General features: G+C 45.0%; 1 non-coding gene across 1 annotated transcript; it reads right to left on the bottom strand.

Annotated features, from left to right (window-relative positions):
- Window positions 1-219: 219 nt before the first annotated feature.
- trnas-uga (transfer RNA serine (anticodon UGA)) lies at window positions 220-301 on the bottom strand. Its single transcript has one exon. It is a non-coding gene; the product is annotated as a tRNA-Ser (tRNA).
- Between the last annotated feature and the right edge of the window lie 12,833 nt (window positions 302-13,134).

Genomic DNA, 13,134 nt, shown 5'->3' with positions numbered 1-13,134 from the left:
CGAACATCCGAATTTCACGATAGTTCGACAAATGTTTTGAAACTGATTCGTGTTGGAGGTTGGTTACTTTTTGTGTCTCGACCATAATTTATTCAATTAGACGTCTTGAAATTACTTCGGATTCTTCACAGTTGAAAATTTACTTTCTATTGAATGCAAAGCTCAAGCTCCACGAAATCCAAATTCTGCCAAGGAATTAATGACTTTTAAACGATTCAACGCTGTGAGCAGGAGTCGAACCTGCGCAGGGAGACCCCATTGGATTTCAAATCCAACGCCTTAACCTCTCGGCCATCACAGCTGCATAAAAGTGGCCAATTTTCATAGTAAAAGAACTTAATTCATGAAATATGTACTTTGTTTGAAGAACAAATTGTCAACACCCAAAGATTTCGCCAAATCCTTTGCAGAGACCCAGACGAATGTTACCTTAGCAGATTGACAGGCTTTCACCGCAAACTAGATCCTGACACAGCTGAAGTTTTGGGAATGATTCTTCGTTGAATTATAGAGTCACGGATGTACACCACACGAAGAGAGGATCATTGTCTCACTGTCCGATCGATTTTGACTCAATTGCTCATCATCTGGTGCTAAAGTTGTGTTTTAATATTCATCAAAATATGGTATTAGAAATGTTGATGCTATGTCCATAAACACTAGCTATATTCGTAAAAAAAAAATCGGAATTAGAAAGAATGCAGAACCAATTTACAGGAATGGATCCAGCAACTAATCCGTAAGTTCGGACAACAGGTAATGAACTTATGAGCACAAGAGAGGAAGATTGACCGAAGATTCGGAACTTGAAATCGCCTTGACGGAATTATTTGCAATGTTTTTGCGGTTGTTCTAGTGTCATCAAGTCCTTGAATAATACAACATGGAAAGTGGCCCTTCTTTCCAACTTGACCATTGAGGACAGTTATCCTAAATTAGTAGGTCCCATTTGCCAACTTTTGGCCTACATCCCTCTGAACCTTGTTACTCATATATCCATCCAGATGCCATTAAATGTTACAGTTGTACCAGTCTCCAACAATTTCTCTGTCAGCTCATTCTGAACATGACTGAAAATGTTGCCCCTGACGTCCCTTTTAAATCCTTACCCACTAATTTTATACCGATGTTTTCTAAGTTTTGACTTCCTCACCAGCAGAAAAACACGAGTCAACCTATCCATGTCCCTCATGATTTGATAAATAGCAACGATTTGACTTTATCATACTTGTCAGGAGGGAAATGTGTGGAGATTATTTGTCGAAGATTTGAAGAAGAAAGTCTGATGTACTGATTTTTAGAATTGCATCTTGGAGAAGTTTTTAATAAGTCATTGAAGTCTAGTAGCAGTTGTAGAAGTCTGTTGTGAAAGCTGCAGAAGGATTTCAGGGCACGAGAACGAAGCATAATTTCCAATGTATTGTGGCTCAGTTCGACCGCACTTGGACTACAGTATGAGGAATTATAATCCTCAATTTAGGAAAGATACTAATGCCATATGAGGAATACCACGAATGGTGATTAGCCTTGATATCATGGATGAACATTAGTCCTGTGAATTGAAATTGGGCAAATCCGGTCTTTTTTAACAGTTTCAACACAAGAGAGGTAATCTCATTGAGAGTTGCAAAATATTTGAAGAGATAAACAGGGTGGTGCAATTAAATTTTGTTCCCTCATTGGTGAATCTCGAAGCAGGAGAGGACAATTTTAAAATGAAGCATTGTGATTTATGACCAGGATGAGAACTATTGATTTTTATCTTAGCTTTGAGAAGTCTCGCTATTCACCACTACAGTGAGCCTTGGATATTTGGTCTTTGAATGCATCACTATCAGCCTGACCCGCCGACAATAACTGCATCACTATGGACCTGACCCCTCACACTTACCACCTTAATTTCAGCGTGAACCCCTCAAACTTACTGCATCACTATCCATCTGGTGCCCTCACATTTACTGCGCCTCTTTCACTTCGAGACCCTCATTTTGACTGCGTCACTATCAGCCTGACTGCCAAACACTTACTTTGTCACGATCAGTCACGTCCTTACACTTCCTATGTTACTATTATCCTGACTCCTTACACTTACTGTGTCACTATCATCCTGAGCGGCTCATACTTACTGCACCACAAGCACACCAACACTCTCACCTTTACTGCATCACTATCAGCCTGACACCTCACACATACTGCATCACTATTAGCCTGACCCGCTCACACGTTTTGCGTCACTACTATCCTGACCCCCTCACAATTGCTGTGTCGCTATTAGCCTGAGCCCCTCACTATCACGCTGATTAAGCTCACAATTACAGCATCACTATCAACCTGACCCCCTCACACTTTCTCTATCATTATCACTCTGACCCTCACACACGTAATGCATGACTGTCACACTGAGACACTCACATTTTCTGCGTCATTATCAGCCGTACCCTCCAGCACACAGCGTCACTAGCAACCTGGCCCCTCACACTTGCATGCCTCAATATCAGCGTGAACCCCTCACACTTACTGCATCACTGTCCATCTGCCATCCTCACACTTACTGCACCAGTTTCACCTTGACATCCTCATTTTTACTGCGTGACTATCAGCCTGACAACACACACATGTTGCGTCACTATCAGTGACGCCCTCGCACTTCCGATGTTAATGTCACCCTCACTCCTAAAACCTACTGCGTCACTATCAGCCTGATTCCATCACACTTTTTGTGTCAGCATCAGACTGACGCCTCACGCTTACCATTTTACTAAACCTCTGCCCCATCACACTGATTCCGTCACTATCAGCCTGACCCCTCAGACGTACTGCGTCAATATCACCCTGACCCACTCACACTTTTTGTGTCAGTTTCAGACTGATGCCTCGCACTTACTATATGACTAAAACTCTCCCCCTCACACTGACTGTGTCACTCTCAGCCTGACCCCTTCATACTTACTGCGCCAATATCCGTCTGACCCCTCAGACTTACTGCGTCACACTCACTCTGATCCTCTCTCATTTACTGCGTCACTCACCCTGACCTCCTCACATTTACTGCGTCACTATCACCCTGACCCACTCACACAGTCTTTGCCATTTCACCTTGCCAGCCTTATTTTTATTGCGTCCCCATCAGCCTAACCGCCACACACTTATTGCGTCATTTTCAGTCACGCCCTCACACTTCCCATGTTGCTATCACCCTGAATCCTTACACTTATTGTATCACTATCAGGCTGACCCCTCACACTTACTGTGTCACTGTCCACCTTACTCCATCACATTTATTGTGTCAGTATCAGACTGACGCCTCACACTTATCTTGTCACTAAAACACTGCCCCATCACATTGACTGTGTCATTATCAGCCTGATTCCCTCACACTTACTGCTTCACAATCGCAAGGCCCCTCTCTCACTTATGACGTCATTTACACCCTAACACCCCACACTTGTTGTGGCACTATCACACTGAGTGCCGTACACTTAGTGTCACTGTCATCCTGACCCCTTACAATTACTGCGTCACTATCACTCTGGTATCTCACATCCACTGTGTCACTATCATCCTGAGCCGCTTACACCTGTTGTGTCACTATCACTTTGACCCCAACACACTAACTGCATCAATATCAGCCTGACCATTTCACACATACTGCGCCACCACAAGGCTGACTCCCTCACATATACTGCGTCACTATCAGGCTTACCCACTCATGCTTACTGCGTCACTATCACCCTGACTCCCCACTCTTACTGCGTCAAGATCACTGTGCCGCCATACACTTACAGCGTAACTATCATCCTGACAACGTCACATTTACTGCGTAAGATCAGCCTGATCCCTCAAACTTAATGCATCACTATCAGCTTCAACACTCACATTTACTGCGTCACTTCTAGCACTACCCCTGCACACTTACTACATCCCTAACCGCCTTCCCCCCTCGCATTTACTTCGTCACTATCAGCCTGAGACACTCACACATACAGCTTTATTACAACCTGGACCTGTGAGTGCATCTTCATTAATGTCACCCTGACCCCTTGCCCATACTGCGTCACTATAAGCCTAGCCCCTCAAATGTTCTGCATCACTATCACACTGACATCTCACACTCACTGCGTCACTATCACCCTGACCCCTCACAATTACTGCATCACTACAACCTGACCCCCTGAAAGCATCTGCGTCACTGTCACCCTGACCCCATCACACTTGCCATTTCACCATCACAATGACACATTCACACAGTCTGCTTCACTGTCATCCTGACACCTCACACTCACTGGATCACTACCATCCTCCCCCTCATACTGACCTGTCACTATCATCCAAAGCCGCTCACACTTATTGCGTTCCTATCACTCTGCTCCCAACACACTTACTGCGTCACTATCAGCCTGACACTCGCACACTTCCCGCATCACTTTCAGCCTGAGGCCTCACAATTTCACCATGTCTGTCAGTCTGACTCGTCACATTTCCTGCATCACTCTCACCCTGTCAGTTAACACTTACTGGCCAGTATTAGCCTGACGCCCTGAACATACTGCATCAATATCAGCCTGAACACTCACACTTACTCTGTCACCATCACGCTGACCCCCTCACACTCACTGCGTCACTATCACCTTGTCTCCTCTCACTTCCTGCATTAGGATCATTCTGACTCACCGACACTTACTTCATCAGTATCAGCCTGACCCCTCACACAGACTGTGACATTATCAGCCTGACCCCACCACACTTGCTGCGTCTCTATCAGCCTGACCCGCTCAAACTTAATGCTTCACTATCAGACTGACACCTCACACTTACTGCATCACTAACAGCCTGACACCTCACACTTACTGCGTCACTATTCCCCTAACACCTCACTTTTATTGGCCACTATCAGCCTGACACCCTCAACTATCTGTGTCACTACCTACCTGAACGCACACACTTCCTCCCTGACGATCACCCTGACTGTCTCACACTCACTGCGTCAGTCTCTGCCCGACCCCATCACACTTACTACGTCACTATCACCCTGTCCCCTCCCACTTTATGCATCAGGATGAGCCTGACACAGTAACACTTACTGCATCACTATCAGCCTGATCTCCTTACAGTTACTGCGTCACTATCACCCTGACCACCTCACACTTACTGCGTCACTATTGATCTGATCCCTCAGACTTACTGCAGCACTATCACTCTGACCCCCTGCGCTGCGTTACTATCGGCCTGATCCACTCACACAGTCTGCATCACTACCACGCTGACATCTCACCCTCATTGTGTCACTATCATCCTCACTCCATCACACTTATTGAGTCACTGTCAGCCTGATCCCCTGTAATGGAAAACTATCATTTTTGGTGAAATCTGTGAAAGCATGGTTGAAACAAAGAAGTATGGACCTAACTTCGCAAAAAGACAGAAAAAATGTAAAGTTCAACCTAATTTTCAGCTGATTCTCAAGGCCAATAATCTATTATATCAGCAGTCAATGAATTAGAAAAAGCAACTCCATGTGTGGAAAGGAACTCGACTGATCCAGGTTCCTGGCTTGAGGTGTGATGAGGCAAGATGATATATAGTATAAAGGGAATATGTGAAAACCGTCAGGTGTCCATTTTATGAGGCGTCTTGCAAATGTGTTGGGTCCATTCTGCAAATTTCAAAAATAAACTTTTTCTTTCCTCTTGGTAGCATTTGCGTCGTGTCGATTGAAATTCCACGTCAGTAAACTCGGGAGCTCGCCTGGGACCCTGCAACTGGGTAAGATTTTGAAGATTCCCAGGAGGTGTACGCGCCACTGCCTTGAAGGTCTTTCACTTTGTTTCGAGCGCTGAATTGGCCCCTTTGAGTGAGAGTACTGGGGATAAGTGGATCGCCCCAGAGTCGCGTTCCGAATCGAATAGGGTCAGGGTAAGAGTTGTGGCTAAATCCGACATAGAGACTCGTTTGAAGAGAATAGACGAACCAGGAAGAGGGACCAGTGAACTCACGTGCGGTATTCGAGTAAAACTCAACTCTACAGAGTTTAAGAGACAGCAAGATTAACGGTAGTTTGAGACTTGGAGCCACCATGGGCAGCGTTGGAGTCACCAAAGCTGTACCGGTTATGTGGGTTCTTGGTTTATGAAAACCAAGGCAATGAGGAGGTCGCGCCCAATGAGAGGGGACCTCCGGAGGTAAAAGCAAGTTATATTGGCAAAGAGAAGATTGTGGTATCGTGTGTGTGAGAGAGAGAGAGAGAGATAGACAGATAGACAGACGGAGAGACAGACAGAGAGAGATGAACACTTCTCCAATATCCATGAAAATCGGCTCCAGCAAGCGCAAACAAAAAGAGGGTCGACAGACAACTCGGAATGGTCAAGAAAAAATAGAATATATGCTGAATAATTATGGCCCAGTTTCTGAAAAACAGTTAAAAATGTAAATCAAGGAATGTGTTTTTCTGGAGGAATGAAGTTTTAGTAATATTCAGTTGGAAATGGTGAGGTCACCATTGGAGGAGAGAAAGAAGGAGAAACGGAAGGGTAAAATAGAACCTGTGAATTGGAGTGCTTATCACATGTTGAAAGCTTAGCCTGATTTCAGGGAAAGAAAATCTCGAAATAAAGATAGATCAAGTACATGTACAAACACCAGCGCACATGCACACACACATGGAAAACAACCTAATGAAGCTGGACAGTGTCTTAAGACTGGATCAGATCCTGACCTTAATGGGTGGCCCCGAAGAGCTGCAGTCCCCCGACGAGATCCACTTCACGAAGATTCCACGTCAACGGTCGCCGCCTCAGCGTCTGCTGAATCACCAATAGCATATCGTACCCACAATCAATTGAAGCAAGAATCCCTAAAGAAGTTGAGACAATGTCCCAGTACCTTTAGCGCCTCACGAAAGTCGATAACGTCTATTGTGGACTGATACCACCCAAGGACATAACGACGGCAGAGATCACACCGTATGAGGCACACCTGAGGAACAGCTTCATCAATGGAATGAAGTACGAAACAACAAAATAGGTAAAAATATACGTGTATTACCTGGGACACGGGAAAGTTGAATTAGATAGAACAATACGTGATACATGCTGAAAAACTACTGGCTCAAGAGAACCACAACCGGAAATTAAAGATGGAACAGCAATCACATGAACCTCAGCTTATTATGATGCAAATGGTCGTTCGGCCATTGGAGGTAGGGGCTGCGGGAAAAGAGAGAGGCACAGGTGGAGTTCGCAAAAGAGGAAGGGATCGCGAAAGTGCACTTGCAGAGATAGATCTGGCTGGTGCTTTGTTTGCGGAGCAATGGACCACTGGTCAGGACAGTGCCCGCACAGACAGCCTCAATCGGTCCTGGAGGCTGGACAGCATAGTGACTGACAGGGGACGACTGAGGTTGAGGTGGGCAGGCCACAAGGTACAGGTAAACCTCTTTCCTTTATACTTGGCAACGAAGAATCCCTAATGCTTATCACTTCTACTAACCTAACGGGCATTGAGATGTATCCCAACTCTATATTGAACATTGAGATTGTGAAGTGTGGACAATATGTTCAATATAACAATGATGCGTATATGTCGATGCCTACCTCTATGTTATATGTGGAAGGTACACCAGTTACCTTTTTGGTAGATACATGGCCAGCATATTCACTCCTCAAATCAAGACAGTTCAGAGAGTTGACGCCAATAAAGATGAGTGGAATGTTCCTGAACTCAATGGAGGCATCAGGCGTCGTGATATGAGAGAGTTTTACCGCACCCATATTGTGTGAAATAAGTAATGTGCATCCATTCTAATTCTCAATTTTGTTAGCGGAATTCTGTCCTTTACATTTGATGGCTTAGGATCGCATTATGAGACTGGGGTTGTATTTGCTCAGTACTCCGACGGGCTTACAGGTAATTCAAAGGGAAGATTCACAAGTGTAAACTGTAAAATACAACCCACCGCCCCTGGTGTATGTCTATGAGTGGCTATTAAGCCAGAGAGCAATGAGTTCAGTGAGCAATTCACTCGCCCTGGAAGCAGGTAACCATGATAATCCTATTAACACCGATTTTTTTGCGGGAATATGCTGTACTGCACAGCACACATACACCACGATAGCCCTGAGGAACCATAAGAGAAGCATTGGTTCAGGAGATTGGTTAAACCAGGTCAGTTGTTATTGTGCGAATTTTATTGAAGAGATGACAGATGTGCAGTCAGTGTGAACTTATGTAAAGTATCTGCGACGGCAAGTAAACTCTATATTTTTGATGTGGAAAGTTATGCTCCTCGCGTGTCACTGGCGAAGGTGTCCAGTGACTGGTGGCAGGATTTGGGGCCATGGGGATTAAAGGCATAAAGAACGAAATGTTGGGTGTTCTGGGACGATGTGGGTATGTGGTTCAATGCAGATGTGTCGACATATAGGAAGAAATTACTTTGCCTAACTCAGGCAATAGAACAGTCGAGGTAACCCCCTCTAGCCCTGAAGAGCCTACAAGGCTGGCCTGGCGTTTCACTAAGATAAACTTCTCAGACCCAAGATTAATAACAGTCCCTACTGAATTATGGGTAAAAGGCAAACATGATGTGGGTCATATACGAGGTTGTGAACCAATACGAGTAACCCCGAAGACGGAATATCGTCCTTGCAGGGCACAATACCCGTGAAAACCCGAGGCCATGGACGTAGTTACTCCAGTCTTTCAGTCCTTCCCAAAGGCTAGAGAGATAATCCCCTGTGTAAACTCACCGGTGAGAACTCCCATTTTTCTGATCAAAAAGGCAAAAATTCCAAGTGAACCGGAGGAATGGAGGTTTGTTCAAGACCTGCAGGCAGTCAATAACAGTGTTGTCCTGCGCGCATCAAATGTTCCCAAACCCTATACTGTATTAGTTCAATTTCCACCAGACAGTAAATGGTTCCCTGCTGTGGATTTAGCAAATACATTCTTTAGTGCAATGGTGCATCCAGATAGTCAATTGTGGTTCGCGTTTTCATTCAAAGGCAAATCTTATGAGTTCACACAACTTTGTCAATGTTACTGTGAGTCACCCACCATATATAATGAGGTTCTACGCAGGAGTCTGGAGACTCTTGTTTTAACCCCTAGGTCTGCTATTCTGCAATCTGTAGACGATTGCTTAATAGTAGCACCGAAAGAGGAACAATGTGAGAAGGATTCCCTTGCATTGCACGAGGGAAGTGCACAAAGCCAGTCTCGCAAAGCTTCGATTTAGGCAACAACAGGTGAAGTTCTCCGGTCACTTAATATCTGAACAAGGGAAGACCATTGGTCAATACAGAGTGCAAGTAATTCAGCAAATTCCAAGGCCTCACATGAGGAAACAATTGCTATCCTTTTTGCGCATACGCTCCTCCTGAAGAACGTTTATCCCACATTACACTAATCTTGAGGTGCAACGAAGTGACATGGCCCATGGAAAAGGGTAGCAGAACCAAGGTCCGTTGCAATGGATCCCAGCGGCCGAGTTGAATTGAAAAAGACGCTTCAAAGTACACCTACACTGGGGATTCCGAATTCAAACAAGCCTTCTGTCAAATGGTAGATGAAAAACGTGGCTGCATGACATCTGTGTTGTTGCAGGATCATGGGGGAAAATACAGGCTGGCAGCTTATTTTTCGCCTAAGCTAGACCTCGTAGCGGCAGGATTGCGTAAATGCCTGCGAGCTGTGATTGCGATATAATCGGCTATGGTGATTTAACCAAACTGATCGCACATGCAGTATCTTTACTGCTTTCCGAGCAAAAGACAGCACATACGTCGGCAGCACGTTGACTCAGATATGATACTGTGTTCTTGGAGATGCCTAACATTGCAATAAAACAATGTAACGTTCTTAATGCTGCTAGCCCTCTCACTGGAGAAGGAGACGGAGACCCACATGATTGTATCGATGTAATTAATGAAATGTGCTGCCGAGACAAGACTTGCAGAATTCACCACTTCAGAATCCAAATATGGCGTTTTTTTGTGGATGGGTCAGCATTCAGCAAGGTGTTAGGCCAGAATTGTATTGGGTATGCTGTAGTAACTACCCAAGAGATATTCAAAGCGGGATCACTCCCTTCTCAACTGCCAGCGCAAGCAGCAGAGCTGGTTGCATTGACTGAGTCATGTAAATTGGCCAAGGTAAACACAGCGAATATTTAACAGATCGCAGATACGCATTCGTAGTTGCACATGAATTTGGAATCCTGTAGAAATACAGGGACTTCTTGACCTTCACCGGAAAGCCCATCACACATCGTGATCAGATTTCTGACCTCTTGGAAGCGGTCCTATTGCCTAAATCAATCGCTGTGTGTAAATATGATGCCTACACGAAAAATAACGATTCCGTTTCTCAAGGAAATGCAAGGGCAGACTCAGCGGGAAGGACGGCAGCCCAGCAGCCGGTAAATGATCAGTTTGACATGGGAATGACAAAAACCCTTACTACAACAGCAGACGTACGGGAGTCACAGTCGAAGTCCAGGCTTGAAGACAAGTTTGAGTGGTAAAAAGCAGTGTGCAGTTTGAGGTAAGAGGTATGTTGTGGCCCCAATGTTAAACCTTTTCTACCACGATCATTATTTCCATTCTATGCCAAACTGACACACGGTAAGGAACATGTGTCAAAAGAGGGGAGATATGACAGCATTTCAGCACAGTGGTACACTGAGGGATTTACTCATTATTTCCAGAAATATTCTGAACGATGTGTTATCTGTGCCACAATAATGTGGGGAGGGGAATACAGATGTGTCATGTAGCACTTCCAAAACCACAAAAACAATTTGAACATTTACAAATGGATTTTACCGAACTAACACCCTGCGAAGGAAAAAGGTATTGTCTGGTAATAGTTGATATGTTTTCCAAATGGGTGAAAGCGTTCCCCACGGCAAAACAGAATGCCAGTACCATAACCAAAGCTTTCCTAACTGAAATAATTCCGAGATGGAGCATCCCTGAGAGGCTTAGTAGTCCCAAGGTTTGTGAAGGTTTATAGCTCAGGTTGAGGTTTAGGGTGTAGGTTTGCTCGCTGAGCTGTAGGTTTGATATCCAGACGTTTCATTACCTGGCGAGGTAACATCATCAGTGGCGACCTCCAAGTGAAGTGAAGATGTTGTCTCCTGCTTTCTATTTATATGTTTGTTATGGATGGGGTTCCTGGGGTTTGTGGTGATATCATTTCCTATTCGTTTTCTGAGGGGTTGACAGATGGTAAATCGATCTATGTGTTTGTTTATGGCGTTGTGATTGGAGTGCGACGCCTCTCGGAATTCTCTGGTGTTTCTGCATATACAGCAAACCGACAAACATTGATGAAATAATTAACTACACCAGCAACCATCCCGACACGCAAAAAGGAAGCTGTATCAGGACATGATTCCAATGAACCACCACACATTTCAGCACAGACGAACTTCGGAAAACAGAGGAGAACCACCTATAAAACGTATTCAAGAAGAACGGATACTTAAAAAATACAGTCCACAGATTCCTCAGGAACAAACTACGACAAGTAGACCTAACACAGCCAGAAACCCTATAGACCTTTCCATACATCAATGAAGTCTCAGAAGAAGCAGCCAGACTATTAAGACCCCTCGGAATCCCACCAACAGTCTCAAACAAAACTAACAAATTTAAAAGACCCATTACAACCCATGGACAAAACCAACGTCTTCTACAAATTTCCATGCAAGGACTGCCACAAACACTACGTAGGACAGACAGGAAGAAAGGTAGCCACCAGGATACACGAACACCAGCTCGCCACAAAAAGACACGACCCTCTCTCCCTCGTAGCCCTTCACATGGATGAAATTTAAACACCATTTTGACTTGGACAACACATCTATCCTGGGACAGGCTAAGCAAAGACATGTCAGATAATTCCTTGAGGCCTAGCACTCCAACCACAATGCCATAAAAAAGATACGTAGATAGCATCTATCAACCCCTCAGAAAACGAACAGGAAATGGCATCACCACAAACCCCAGGAACCCCATCCTGGAGAAACATATAACTAGAAAGCAGGAGAGAACAGCTTCTCTTCACTTCGCGTTCGTCACTGATGATGTTACGTGGGAACATTGACCATAGAAAAATACAGGGCAAGACAGGCCCTTTGGCCCTCGATGTTGCTCCGATCCAAGCCCACTTAACCTACACTAGCCCACTAACCTCCATATGCCAGGTACTGAAACGTCTAGATGTCAAACCTACAGCTCAGCGAGCAACCCTACACTCTAGGCTTAGTAGTGACAGTGGGACACCATTTGTCCATAATGCCCTACAGCAGATTAGTGAGTATTTGGAATAAACATGGGCTAACACTGTGCCTACCACCAGACGAGCGGTAGGGCAGCGGAAAGAGAAAATTTTACCTTAAAAATATATTGAGAAAGTGCTGTGTGGTACGAGGGATGACATGGACAAAGGCACTTCCAATTGTGCGAATGTGTATGAGATCTAGGAGGAGAGGGAGAGCTAACCTTAGCCCGTTTGAAATTATTGTTTTGTAGGCCGCCAAACACAGGAATTTTCCCGAGACGTAAGGGAAGCCAGATAACAGGCCACTGTGAGGATGAGATGTTGTGTTACTGCATGAAACTCTCTACACTTCGGTCCCAAATACAGAATCAACTGAAGACAGCACGACACCAATCAGCAGAAGGGAAGATGTACAATCTATAACCTGGAGCCCGAATAGTGGCGAAACACTTCAGGAGGGAAAACAGGAAGGCGAAGAGGTGGCTGGGACCGTTTCAAGTACGTTTTACAGCACAGATAGCTGTTAAGGTCGCCGGAACAGCGACGTGGATACACGCCCGCCCTTACAAACTTGCAGCTCGGACTGAGGAGACATCGCACAACGCCAAAACCAATTTAGAGCAAGTATTTATTCGAAGTCATAAGCAAAAGTGGGGCTGCCACAGTTCACACTGTTAGCAAGCGCCCTGGTCGGACTTTTCATCAGGGCAGGGGCGTCTGGGATGCAGCAGCTGACGGTAATCTTAACTGATAGGACGAAGTGGATCTTTACATGCGACCCACAGCCGTTCAGTAACAAGGTCGACTATAAATTGGATAATTAAGATTTATGCAGGGATCCATGCTGCG

The sequence above is a fragment of the Chiloscyllium punctatum genome, unplaced genomic scaffold (assembly GCF_047496795.1).
Source record: "Chiloscyllium punctatum isolate Juve2018m unplaced genomic scaffold, sChiPun1.3 scaffold_109, whole genome shotgun sequence".
Taxonomy (NCBI): Eukaryota; Metazoa; Chordata; class Chondrichthyes; order Orectolobiformes; family Hemiscylliidae; genus Chiloscyllium; species Chiloscyllium punctatum.
This window is presented reverse-complemented; position numbering and strand designations above follow the sequence as displayed.